Genomic DNA, 14476 nt, shown 5'->3' with positions numbered 1-14476 from the left:
AAGCAAAATGTTAAAGGAACTTCTAAAAAAATAAGAGCTTCTGAAAACCCTGATGAGACAACCTAAAAAGCAAGAGGCCAGAATGTTCTTTTTTTTTTTTTTACATTTACTTTTATTAGTTGGAGGCTAATTAATTTACAATATTGTAGTGGTTTTTGTCATACATTGACATGAATCAGCCATGGATTTACATGTATTCCCCATCCCAATCCCCCCTCCACCTCCCTCTCCACCCGATTCCTCTGGGTCTTCCCAGTGCACCAGGCCCGAGCACTTGTCTCATGCATCCCACCTGGGCTGTTGATCTGTTTTACCCTAGATATTCTTTTATGCTTCTTTTATAACCAACGCAATCAGCTATTACAGTAGTGGTAGCTGATTACTGTATGTCTAGACACAATTGCTCTGGGTAAATAATGTAAAAGTCAAATCATTATTTGGTTAAAAATGCCAAATAATGGATGTTGATGCTAAAGTACCTGAAAAGGGGAGACAGAGAAGAATACCAGGAGTATCAGAAGAAGCCATTTCATAATGAAATCCTGCTAGACCATAGAAGGAGCAACTGAGATACAAGATCAACAAATTCTTGGACTGAGAGACCTCAGCTGATGTTGAGAACTGACAGAACTCAGTCTTTAAATGAAAGTAGATAATGTGGATTTCTTTAGAGAGACAAAGATCATGGTTTATTTGGACAATAATAATCAGTCTACCATAAAAACTGTTTCTAAGTTGGCCAGTCATATGATGAAGATGAAGGGCAGCAGTCTGTTTGGAGAAGGTAAGAATCAGTAGGACCAGGGATATAAAACTTTAAGCAATGTGTGGCCCTGAATCACTCCCCGGAAAAGTCTGCAGTATGCCGTCCCCAAACCTTTTGAGACTTAAAAAGGAAAGCTTAAAGTTTATCAGTAAAAACTGAGTATGAATATAACTGAAATAAACTGAATGATAAAGACAAGGAACTACTCTCCAAAAGAAGGTCTCATTTCCTATCTACTGCCAGTTGACACTATACGACAGAGTTTCTTCTCTAATGTACAATCTAAATAATTTATAAATCAGACTGTTATGAATAATAGCAATGGAGGTCTTTAAATCTGTATTAGTTAGAAGATGCTTTCACAGTCCAATTTTCAGACAACGGGAAGCATTCAAATATTTCATATTGCTTTGCACATAATTATGAAAATAATTTACATAGACTGACGTTACATGCTGCCTTTACTCAACCCCTGTGTGAAAAACTAAACCACGAAAATGATTTGGAATACTGCTATCACTACAACTCTGAGGACCATAATTTTTAAGATTAAACTCTATATTAAAACTGTGCTACTCCTCATTCTAATTAAATAAATATCTATGACTGGATAATACATTTTTGAGATATTTTTTGAGATTGATAATATAGTTTTGAGAGTAAATATTTATTTAATAAATATCAAATGCCAAATTTTAAAGTGGTTAACACTAAATAATTTCAGTCCGTGAAGTATACACACTCAGAAATATTTTGATTTTCCAGATCCACCAATGACCCATCTCAGAAAATCTGATTCCATGCAGGGTACCTGCTTAGTGCCCTGTAGGTCATGTGACTTCCCCCAGTGGCTACCCCTTATCATAGAACACTGCACAAAAGATGGACACCTAGCCTAAGGTGACACATATATCTGACTCGTTAATATGCAGGCTTATTTAAAACATGAGCAGGACCAATTACGTTATCCCTGAAGAGTGTTATCTTAAAAATATAAAGATAGTGCCAAGAGCTTAATCTCAGAGCTGAAGGGTGATGGAAGAATTTTCTGAGATATTTCAGGCCCTGTACAAGCAAAGATACAAATATATAGGTCAGGAAAAAAGGGAGAACATCTAATTCATAAAGAGCAAGAGATCAATACAGATGAGGGGCTGGAGTCTGTGAGTCACCTATTCTTCCTGAGGTCTACTTGTTCATATTCCTCTGGGTCCCCTCTATATTTATAATAATTCCCGGATGGCACAGTGGTAAAGCTAAGACAGGAGATGTGTTTTCGATCCTGGGGTCAGGAAGATCCCCTGGAGAAGGAAATGGCAACCCACTCCAGTGCTCTTGCCTGAAAAATTCCATGGACAGAGGATCCTGGTGGGCTATAGTACATGGGGTCACAAAAGAGTCAGACTCAACTGAGTGACTAAATAACAACATTCCACTGTGTTAAAGCTACTATGTCTAAGTTTCTGTTTCTTAAAATCTCTTAACTAAAAGAGAAGGGATTCCTAAATATATTAACTTATTTTTTTCTCTTAAAGACTCAAAAGACGTCTTATATTTCAATCCATAGGATTTCATAAAAATATCTACACGAGGACAGTAAAAATAATTTTCCCCATTAATTCTTTATTCCTACTCTTTTTCAACAGATATTTCACGTGTGTCTACAAGCTGACTAGGTATACAGTAAAACAGAAGAGAGACATGGCTCCTCTTTCCAGAAATGCGTAATCCAAGGAGAGAAATAGGTATTTGAAAAGTAATACACAATAAATAAATAAACAACCACCAACTTACAGGGTGCTACCAGAAAAGGTAAAAGGATGCATTACTTAAGAATGAGTGATCACAGAAGGCTTCCTAGAGGAAGAAACATTTAAACTTAGATTTGAAGGAGTGAGCACATAGAATGAAGAATACATTCTAGGCAGAAGGTAAAGACTACAGGAATGTTTTCAACCTGAAAACATCATAAGTGTTTCAGAAACTAAAAGGTGGCCAGTGTTGAAGTATAGTGAATAAGGACAAGACTGACCCAGGGATGTCACTGGGGAGAAAGGAAGGGAAGATTTCAGACCAAGTGAAAGAATGTAAATTTTATTTAGTGGGAAATCACTGAAGGATTTTCCTTCAGTCGCATGACCTGATATTGGTTTTATGAAAATTTCTCAATGCTGTGGAGAATCACAGGATAAAAGAAAGTCAAGTGGTAAGATGAATTAGGAGGTTCCTGAATAGGATATGAAACTGAATAAAAGTCAAGAAGCAACACTTAGAACCAGACATGGAACAATGGGCTGGTTCCAAATTGGGAAAGGAGTACGTCAAGGCTGTATATTGTCACTCTCCTTTTTTAACTTATATGCAGAATACATCATGTGAAATGCCGGGCTGGATGAAGAACAAGCCAGAATCAAGATTGTTGGGAGAAACATCAGTAACCTCAAATATGCAGATAACACCACCTTTATGACAGAAAGCGAAGAGGAACTAAAGAGCCTCTTGATGAAGACGAGAGAGGAGAGTGAAAAAGCTGACTTAAAACTAAACATTAAAAAATGAAGATCACGCTCTCTGGTCCCATCATTTCATGGCAAATAGATGGGGAAACAATGGAAACAGTGAGAGATTTTATTTTCTTGGGCTCCAAAAATCATTGCAGATGGTGACTGCAGCCATGAAATTAAAAGATGCTTGCTCCTTGGAAGAAAAGCTATGACCAATCTAGACAGCATATTCAAAGCCAGAGACATTACTTTGCCAACAAAGGTCCATATAGTCAAAGCTGTGGTTTTTCCAGTAGTCATTATGGATGTGAGATAAGGACCATAAAGAAGGCTGAGCATTGAAGAAAAAATGCTTTTGAACTGTGGTGTTGGAGAAGATTCTTGAGAGTCCCGTGGACTGCAAGGAGAGCAAACCAGTCAATCCTAAAGGAAATCAGTCCTGAATATTCACTGGAAGGACTGATGCTGAAACTCCAATACTCTGGCCACCTGATGGGAAGAACCGACTTATTAGAAAAGACTCTGATGCTGGAAAGATTGAAGGCGGAATGAGAAGAGGACAACAGAGAATGAGATGGTTGGATGGCATCACCGACTCAATGGACATGAGTTTGAGCAAGCTCTGGGAGTTGGTGCTGGACAGGGAAGCCTGGTTTGCTGCAGTTCATGGGGTCCCAAGAGTTGGACACGACTGAGCGACTGAACAACAACTGAGTAGAAAGACACATTTTCCTTTGAAAACATATTTTGAAAATGGATTTGAGAAACCAGTGAGAACAATGTTTTCCAAATAATTGTAAACTGCTCAGATATATATATATACATATATATACACACACACATACACACACAGAGCATACATAAAGACATACATGAAAATGATAAACACTGAATGGGTCCTCTGAAATAGGGAAAAGGGAGTGTGTGTGATTAGGAAGAGGTAATAATATACAAAGCTAATATTGTTGGTATTGTTTTATTTCTTAACCAGAGAGGTAGATACACAGGAGTTCACTGTATGTCTTAGTGATTTTTTATAAGTTTTATTATTACTTTTTAATATTTTTTTTTGTTGTTTATTTGGCTGTGCTGGGACTGAGTTGCAGCACTCAGGATCTTTAGTTACGACATGTGGGATCTTTGGTTGTAGCATGTGGGATCTAGTTCCCTGACCAAGCATTGAACCCAGACCCCATGCATTGGCAGCATGGAGTCTTAGCCTCTGGACTACCAGGAAGTCCTTATTATTTTTTTAATTTTTATTTTATACTGGAATATAGTTGATTTACAATGTTGTATTAGTTTTAGGTGCACAGCAAAGTGATTCAGTTACACATGATCCTATTCTTTTTCAGATTCTTTTCCCATACATATTAATATAGAAAAGTGAGTAGACTTCCCTGTGCTATAATGTAGGTCCTGGTTGATGACCTATTTTATACATAGTAGTGGGTACATGTTAATCCCAAAGTCCTAATTTATCCCTCTCCCAACCACCTTTCCTCTTTGGTAACCATAAGTTCATTTTTTATGTCTGTAAGTATGTTTTGAATGGACTTCCCTGGTGGCTCTGATGGTAAAGCGTCTGCCTACAACGTGGGAGACCGGGGTTCAATCCCTGGGTTGGGAAAATCTCCTGGAGGAGGAAATAGCAACCCACTCCAGTATTCTTGCCTGGAAAATCCCATGGATGGAGGAGCCTATTAGGCTACAGTCCATGGGGTTGCAAAGAGTCGGACACGACTGAGCGACTTCAGTTTCACTTTCGTTGTTCTGAATATTTAATCATAAAAATAATAGACTATGTTTATTTTATTCAGTCAATCCATGTATGTACATTTAACTTCTACAAGTGTTTCTGCAACCAAAACTAGTATAAAGTAACTTTAGTTATCCTGATTCATGATGAACTGAAAGATTTTTATTGGAAAAAAAATGTCACCCTACAACGTAAAGTCAGTGATCTTGGTTCTGATTATGAGAACTAACCACGCAAATAAACCCTGTGAGTTACTGCACAGGTTCAAAGTGTGCAAAGTCTTTGTGAGTCTGATTTCACTGAAGCAAAATACCATTTCTGTTTTTAGGAGTAAATATGTTCTTGTATTTTAAAGTACTAGGTTTAACATGTTTATTCCCCCATTGATCATCTTTCATAATTATCCCACCCTCTGTAGTTCTTTTTTTTTTTTTTTATTCTTTTTTAAGTGTATAGTTTTATCTTTACTAGAGCACTAGTTCTGAAATACTCCTTCTAAAATTACCTCTTGCCCTACTGTAGTTCTTATTTAAAGGTTGACCTTACATGTTTCCAGAGGCACAAAAATCTGCTTCTAGAAAAAACACTGCAGAGGAACTGTAATCCAAGCACTTCGAGAACAAAGCACATGACAGTAACTTTTCCTTTCACTCCACAGCATCATCTGTCTCCAAGATGCTCCCTGGAGCATAGAGACTGAACAATCAGCCGTCCTTTTCCTCTCCACACTACACTAAATGAAAACATGTAATCAATAAACGTACCCCACATGCGCCATCAGCATATCCTGTTTTCTCTACTTTTGAAATCTGTCCAGAATTCAACCTCTTTTAACCACCCTCACTGCCACTGGGCCAAACAACCGAGACTACCACAGTTGCCTCCAACTGGTCTTCCACTCCCCTCTTTGAACTCTCCCCACATCTTTTTTCAACAGTGCAACTGATGATCAGGATAAAACATAACCTCTCCAGTGGTTTCTCCTCTTGGTCCAATAAAACCTAAATTCTCTACAAGAGTCAAAAGGCCCTGTTTAACGTCTGCCACAATTCTCCTCCTTCTCTTTCTCCATAGGATTTAACACCTCTCATATACTATAATTCCACTTAATCATCTCTTTCTTGCTTCCCTCTTCCACAAAGGTAACAAAATTAGTAAGGGCAAGAGTTTTATCTGTTTTTTCTTTACTGTTGTATCCCTGAACTTGAATGATGCCAAGTATTGAGTAGGCGTTGAAAAAATATTTGCTAAATGAAAGAATGAATATTCCTCTCAAAGTCACAGGAAGTAGAGGTAGTTGTTTCGTCATTTTTTAACTGGAGGTTTCTGCCTCTTTCTGTAATGCCAAAATTAACAAAAACACAAGAAAAAGCTATACGACAACTGATGTGAGAACCATAAAGACCCTAGAAAGTGGGAAAGATACTAGCACCCAGAAACAAGATATAAAAGAGAGTTCTTTTTCTAGTCCTGAGATTTTCTATTGATAAGTAAAACATTAAAGTAGCATATAGAGTATTTATTGGTTAGTCAAAGTATTTGTTTCCTTCCTTTCATGAACAATTACTACTAAAATTTTCAGAAAATTTTATGTTTTTGTTCTTAATTTTCCTTATATCAGCTCTTTCTAATGTGTTTTAAATTCAACATATTACTTGTTGAAGATATTAGTGCTTCCGTAGTAATCATATAGCACAATAATAAATGTATCAAACTAACATGTTGTGATACATAGCGATACAAGCTTCAATTCAGTTCAATTCAGTCGCTCAGTCATGTCAAACTCTTTGCGACCCCATGGACTGCAGTATGCCAGGCTTCCCTGTCCATCACCAATTCCCGGAGCCTACTCAAACTCATGTCCATCACATCAATGATGCCATCCAACTATCTCACCCTCAGTCGTCCCCTTCTCCTCCCGCCTTCAATCTTTCCCAGCATCAGGATCCTTTTCAATGAGTCAGTTCTTTGAATCAGGTGGCCAATGTATTGGAGTTTCAGCTTCAGCATCAGTCCTTCCAATGAATATTCAGGACTGATTTCCTTGATGGACTGGTTTGACTTCCTTGCAGTCCAAGGGACCCTCAAGAGTCTTCTCTAACACCATAGTTCTAAAGCATCAATTCTTCAGTGCTCAGCTTTCATATAGTCCAACTCTCACATCCATACATGACTACTGGAAAAACCATAGCTTTGACTATAGGGACCTCTGTTAGCAAAGTAACGTCTCTACTTTTGAATATGCTGTCTAGGTTGGTCATAACTTTCCTTCCAAGGAGCAAGCATCTTTTAATTTCATGGCTACAGTTACCATTTGGAGTGATTTGGGAACTCCCAAAAATAAAGTCTCTCACTATTTCCATTGTTTCCCCATCTATTTGCCATGAAGTGGGACCAGATGCCATGATCTTAATTTTCTGAATGTTGAGTTTTAAGCCAACTGTTTCACTCTCCTCTTTCACTTTCATCAAGAGGCTCTTTAGTTCTTCTTCATTTTCCGCCATAAAGGTGGTATCATCTGCATATCTGAGGTTATTGATATTTCTCCCGGCAATCTTGATTCCAGCTTGCGCTTCATCCAGCCTGGCATTTCACATGATGTACTCTGCATATAATTAAATAAGCAGGGTGACAATATACAGCCTTGACGTACTCCTTTTGCTATTTGGAACCAGTCTGCTTTTCCATGTCCAGTTCTAACTGTTGCTTCTTGACCTGCACACAGATTTCTCAGGAGGCAGGTCAGGTGGTCTGATATTCCCATCTCTTGAAGAATTTTCCACAGTTTATTGTGATCCACACTGTCAAAACCTTTGTTGTAATCAATAAAGCAGAAGTAGATGTTTTTCTGGAACTCTCTTGCTTTTTTAATGATCAAGGAGATGTTGGCAATTTGATCTCTGGTTCCTCTGCCTTTTCTAAATCCAGCTTGAACATCTGTAAGTTTACACTTCATGTACTTCTGAAGCCTGGCTTGAGGAATTTTGAGCATTACTTTACTAGTGTGTGAGATGAGTGCAATTATGTAGTAGTGTAGTTTGAGCATTCTTTGGCATTGCCTTTCTTGGGTATTGGAATGAAAACTCACCTTTTCCAGTCCTGTGGCCACTGCTGAGTTTTCCAGATTTGCTGGCATATTCAATGAAGCACTTTCACAGCATCATCTTTTAGGATGTGAAATAGCTCAACTGGAATTCCATCACCTCCACTAGCTTTGTTTGTAGTGATGCTTCCTAAGGCCCATTTGACTTGGCATTCCAGGATGTCCGGCTCTAGGTGAGTGATCACACCATTGTGGTTATTTGAGTCATGAAGATCTTTTTCGTATAGTTCTTCTATGTATTGTTGCCACCTCTTCTTAATATCTTATGCTTCTGTTAGGTCCATACCATTTCTATCCTTTACTGTGCTCATCTTTGCATGAAATGTTCCCTTGGTATCTCTAATTTTCTTGACGAGATCTCTAGTCTTTCCCATTCCATTGTTTTCCTCTATTTTCTTTGCACTGATCACTGAGGAAGGCTTTCTTATCTCTCCCTGCTATTCTTTGGAACTCTGCATTCAAATGGAGAATATATCTTTCCTTTTCTCCCTTGTCTTTTTTTTTTGCATTTTATTTATTTTTTATTATTATTATTTTTTTTTCAGTGGGTTTTGTCATACATTGATATGAATCAGCCATAGAGTTACACGTATTCCCCATCCCAATCCCCCCTCCCACCTCCCTCTCCACCCGATTCCTCTGGGCCTTCCCAGTGCACCAGGCCTGAGCACTTGACTCATGCATCCCCCCTGGGCTGGTGATCTGTTTCACCATAGATAATATACATGCTGTTCTTTCAAAACATCCCACCGTCACCTTCTCCCACAGAGTTCAAAAGTCTGTTCTGTACTTCTGTGTCTCTTTTTCTGTTTTGCATATAGGGTTATCATTACCATCTTTCTAAATTCCATATATATGTGTTAGTATGCTGTAATGTTCTTTATCTTCCAGTTTCGTCCATCTCATTAGAACTGATTCAAATGAATTCTTTTTAATGGCTGAGTAATATTCCATGGTGTATATCCTTATCCATTCATCTGCTAATGGGCATCTAGGTTGCTTCCAGAAAATTACTAGAGCTAATCAATGAATATAGCAAAGTGGCAGGATATAAAATTAACACACAGAAATCCCTTGCATTCCTATACACTAACAATGAAAAAACAGAAAGAGAAATTAAGGAAACAATACCATTCACCATTGCAACAAAAAGAATAAAATACTTAGGAGTATATCTACCTAAAGAAACGAAAGACCTATACATAGAAAACTATAAAACACTGATGAAAGAAATCAAAGAGGACACAAACAGATGGAGAAACATACCGTGTTCATGGATTGGAAGAATCAATATTGTCAAAATGGCTATTCTACCCAAAGCAATCTATAGATTCAATGCAATCCCTATCAAGCTACCAACGGTATTTTTCACAGAACTAGAACAAATAATTGCACAATTTGAATGGAAATACAAAAAACCTCGAATAGCCAAAGTAATCTTGAGAAAGAAGAATGGAACTGGAGGAATCAACCTGCCTGACTTCAGACTCTACTACAAAGCCACAGTCATCAAGACAGTATGGTACTGGCACAAAGACAGAAATTTAGACCAATGGAACAGAATAGAAAGCCCAGAGATAAATCCACGAACCTATGGACACCTTATCTTTGACAAAGGAGGCAAGGATATACAATGGAAAAAAGACAATCTATTTAGCAAGTGGTGCTGGGAAAACTGGTCAACCACTTGTAAAAGAATGAAACTCGAACACTTTCTAACACCATACACAAAAATAAACTCAAAATGGATTAAAGATCTAAATGTAAGACCAGAAACTATAAAAAATCTCCCTTGTCTTTAGTTTCTCTTCTTTTCTCAGCTATTTGTAAGGCCTCGTCAGACAGCCATTTTGCCTTTTTGCATTTCTTTTTCTTGGGGATGGTCTTGATCACTGCCTCCTGTACAATGTCACAAACTTCTGTCCATAGTTCTTCAGGCACTTTGGGTATCAGATCTAATCCCTTGAATCTATTTGTCACTTCCACTGTATAACTGTAAGGGATCTGATTTAGGTCAAGCTTACATGATGTTTTATATATATATATACACACACACACATATATATGTATCAATTAAAAATTCAATGTATCACTATTTCAGGGAGGAAAGTAGGGGCAAAGAGTAAGGATATATAATGAATCTATTCTTCAGATAACAGTGTTAGAAAAGTGCTTTGAAAAGGGGATTACACCTCATGGTATTTAATCATATATCCCATAGTGTCATTTTTCTTCTCTTCATCACCCTAAGAAGGAAGGAGGCAGGAGAAATATTCCAATTTGAAGGGTCAATGATTTCCTTAAATTTCGTGAAATATCAAGTTACTATATAAGTCTGAATATATTTGATACTCTAAAAACTGAACTATCTGGGAAGAGTCAACTTCAAACACCAGCTGTCAGTTAACTTGTCAAGACTAAAAGAAACACTGTTTTCCTTATGTCTTTTGAAAGACCACGGAAGAAAAAACACTTTTGGAAGACTAACTGAATCACCATAGCAAAAAAGAAACAGAATAAACCTTCTATTAGGGACAATGGCTAAAATTTTTGGTTTTAGCAAAGAAGTGCCTCCACTGAGGGGAAAACAAAGATGTTTAGAAAGATAAGAAACAACAGCTAGTTGAAGCCCTCTTAAGAATCCCTGAAGTCAGCTAGTTATAGAATAAATGGAAAAGCAACTAAAAGGATTATACAGGTTGATGGAGCAGAATGGAGGGCAATATTACTAAGTGAATATTTACTATATAGCAGACAGAGTACCAGGCATTTTATATTCATAATTGCCTTTAATCCTTAAAATAAACCCAGGAGCTAGATATTGTTAGCTTCATTTCACAGATAAAGAAACTAATACATATATTGGTAAAGTGATATAGGAAGGATTAACTTAAAAACCAACTATCTCAACTCCAATGTTAAGATGTCTCTCTGGTTGCTTCTTCTGTAATTGAATATATTGCTGAATTTTCCCCACCAGGGTAACTTCCCTCATATAAGCACAAAAGTGATTCAGGTCTTAGACACAGCTCTTAGTTCTCATTTGCATGAAGCTTTAGAGATGAAGTGAATGATTTCAACCATCAAATGAATTTCATTTTGATTCATGTTCAGGAACACTAATCTGATCCAGGACCTGCCCTCGAAAATAAAAAATAAAAAAAGAAAACAAAAATTTGCCCCTATTTACAAGGAAGATTTTTGCTGAATAAAAACAACTCAAAAAGTGATACTTAAGATACTCTGAAAAACTGTTTGGTACCATCTACAAAAACCCTAGCTTACATATATCTTGACCCAGAAATTTCACTCCTAGCTGTGTACCCACTGAAGGGTATACACATGTTTACCAAAAGACAAGTTCAAGAATGTTCACAGCAACACTACTCATAATATCCCTAATCTGGAAATGATCCAAATGCCCATCAACAATAGAATGGAAGAATAAATAAACTGTAGTATAGTCACACAATGGAACAAATAAACCATGCCTAGGAGCACTATATAGATGAATCTCACAAACAATATGATGAATGAAAAAGCGAGATGAAAAAGAGTTCATATTGTATGAGTCCATATAAACAAAGTTCAAACAATTAAAACTAATCTATAGTGTTGAAAGTCAAGACCACATTACTCGTTAGAGGAGCAATGACTGAGTGGAGGGAAGGAGGGCTTATGAAATATAGTGTTCTCCTTTAATCTGGGATGCGTTACACCAGTATGTTTGCTTTGTTAAAATCACCCTGTTTTAGTCTTGGTGGGTTAACAGAACAGTATTTACACTATAATTAATACTTTTAGCCTTCTTCTTATCCCTCCATATAAACAGAGGTATATAATAAACATAGAAGATTTTGTTAATTTTTTTTTTCATTTCAACTATTGGCTAAATGTCAATCTACAGAGTTCTTCCATTTATCTCAATATAAGAAAATGTATTTTCAGCTCCAGTTTCAAATCGTGTAGCCATCCATCTTCACCAAAAATAGAAATTGACCCAATTTACCACATATTCAGCTTTAAGTAAATATTTTAAAAAAAACCATCATTAAGTTTTTCCTAATTCCAGATGCACTGACAAAGTCTACTAAAATTCTTCCCTTTTCTTCTACTTAACTTCATGTTCTTAACCTTAAGATGAATGAAGAAATCTTTAAAAGCATTCAACTTAGGAAAACATGAAATGACAATATGCTTTCTAAGGGTAAAATTTTAAGCTCAATGTCTTTCTCATTCCACAATAGGATCTTTAAGCAAAATACTCTGCAGAGCTGTACATCTTTTTAGTCAGAATAAAGAACTCCAAAAGCTTTTCCATCTGAGAATTTCCAAGCCTTCCACTTGTAACTCAATATTAATTTACAACCATCAATATTTAAAAATTTTTTAAGACAGAATATGACAGAAATACCTATGGATGTTTCTAATTAAGACTAAGTTGCCGCTTCTTCTTTTAGAATATTTGATCCCATATGAAAGAGTGGCTTTGCTATAAATATTTTATTAACCACAAGAAGGAAAGGGGCAAAGAGAAAACACAGACAAGCAGGAAATAAAAGTTTATCTAAAAATTTCCTTTGTAAATTAATCCTCTGACAAAGATGAGTTAGTGGAAAGAACAAATGTCCTGAAGCATACTCCAATATCGCTCCCAATAAACTCTATTTGGAAAGGCTATTTTACTGTTGTAAGGGATGTTATCATTTACTCCCCTGGTTTCCACAATGCTGTGCTTACAAGCAGTTCCACGTTTTAGAAAGCTGGGCAACCTCCTTGGACAGCTGCAGAGTGCACATTGAAGGGAAGGGAAAGTAACGCCTCTGATGCTCTCATTAGTTTTAATGAGCATCAAGATTAATTAATCATCAATGCTGGGATTATGATTCTGAATCACAGTGGACAACTGATGAGAAGGCTTATAAATTTTCTTTTCTTTTCCCTACCATAAATGTTGCTAATTTTCTTAGTAACTGATATTAGAAACTCAAGTCTCTTCAAGATGACACTTCCTGAGGAATTATGTAATCTGGGTTCCAGAAGTCCTGTGCCCAAAGCTCCAATGTTAGGAATCACATCATTCAGGAAAAAACAATTTCACAAAGTCACTATTCCAGTGTTACTACTCTACCAAAAGTGACTCAAAAAATCCAATTTACCTGGTATGATTAAGCATGTTAATTTCATTCTTTTTTCTATAATGAACACCATCAAACCAATCTGCTATATATTTAGACAGTATCAGCAGCAAAAATGAAGCAATGATAGTATTTGCAAGCTCTTACTATATATAAAGATAAAACTGTTAAAATGTCATATCTCCACTTTTCTATTTTTATACATACCACGAAATACTAAACTCAGCTCAGTGTGCAATGAGTAAGATATAGGCATATTTACTTAACAAAATTAACTTTTAGTATCAATCTGCTTTAAGATTAAAGAACTCAATGAATTTGCTTTTACTTTCAAAGGGCATTAAACTGAATTAAAAGAGCCAGAATTGTTTATTTCCCACACCAATTTGGACTTAATCAAGCAAAGCAGAATTTTTGGTACAAATGTTCAATTTGTTTTGTGTATATTGTTATCACATCATTTTGACTCTGAATAAAGTTTTAGCGCCTATTTTTGCATTCTTCCTTTAGGTTTAATTTAAATAGGCATTTTAGAAACTAATTTGTAAGTAAAATAAACAGGAGAATTAAATGTTTTATCAACCAGGTTCTTTGCTGTTATAATATTCTGAATTTGAGAATTTATTCTGTGACTCTTATTGAGTCACTCAACTCTTTTATATCAAATATATTATAAATGTTTTAAAATCTTATGTGTTTATAAAATGTTCTGCAACCTTTATATATTGTGCAACTGCCACCTAGAACCTTTGAAGAGCAAAACCCAGCTATGTTTCCATATAACATGGTTACTGCTATAGTAGGTTTGAAAATGACAATTATGCTTTATATAGATTATATGTTTTATCTTTTTAATCTTATTTTTATAATTAAATTTCTAGTTTCTGTAGTGTTTAAAATGGTTAGAATTTTTTTAAGGAAGTTATAAAACTTTATCTAAAAAAATGTAATACTGTAATACAAAACTGTCTAGATTATATTAGACTTATACTTTTGATTACTCCAGCTTTTTACATTAAGACAATTATATTTTTAAAGATATTTATACTCTCAATAAAAAAGTTCTTATCCAGCAACTTTTCATCACTGCAAAGACTATTAAACATTTTGATGGGCAGTACATGATACATGTGTGTGTAATATTACTTACATCTTTAAAGAGTAAAGTAAATAAATACAGCCACCTATGAAACTAAAAACAAACAA

At 36.0% G+C, this 14476-nt stretch overlaps 1 protein-coding gene across 3 annotated transcripts in view; it reads right to left on the bottom strand.

The window, feature by feature from the left end:
- The window catches only part of RABGAP1L (RAB GTPase activating protein 1 like), a 657985-nt gene that overhangs the window by 216863 nt on the left and 426646 nt on the right, over nt 1-14476 (bottom strand). The window lies entirely within an intron of this gene.

Source organism: Muntiacus reevesi, chromosome 5 (genome assembly GCF_963930625.1).
Source record: "Muntiacus reevesi chromosome 5, mMunRee1.1, whole genome shotgun sequence".
Classification (NCBI taxonomy): domain Eukaryota; kingdom Metazoa; phylum Chordata; class Mammalia; order Artiodactyla; family Cervidae; genus Muntiacus; species Muntiacus reevesi.
This window is presented reverse-complemented; position numbering and strand designations above follow the sequence as displayed.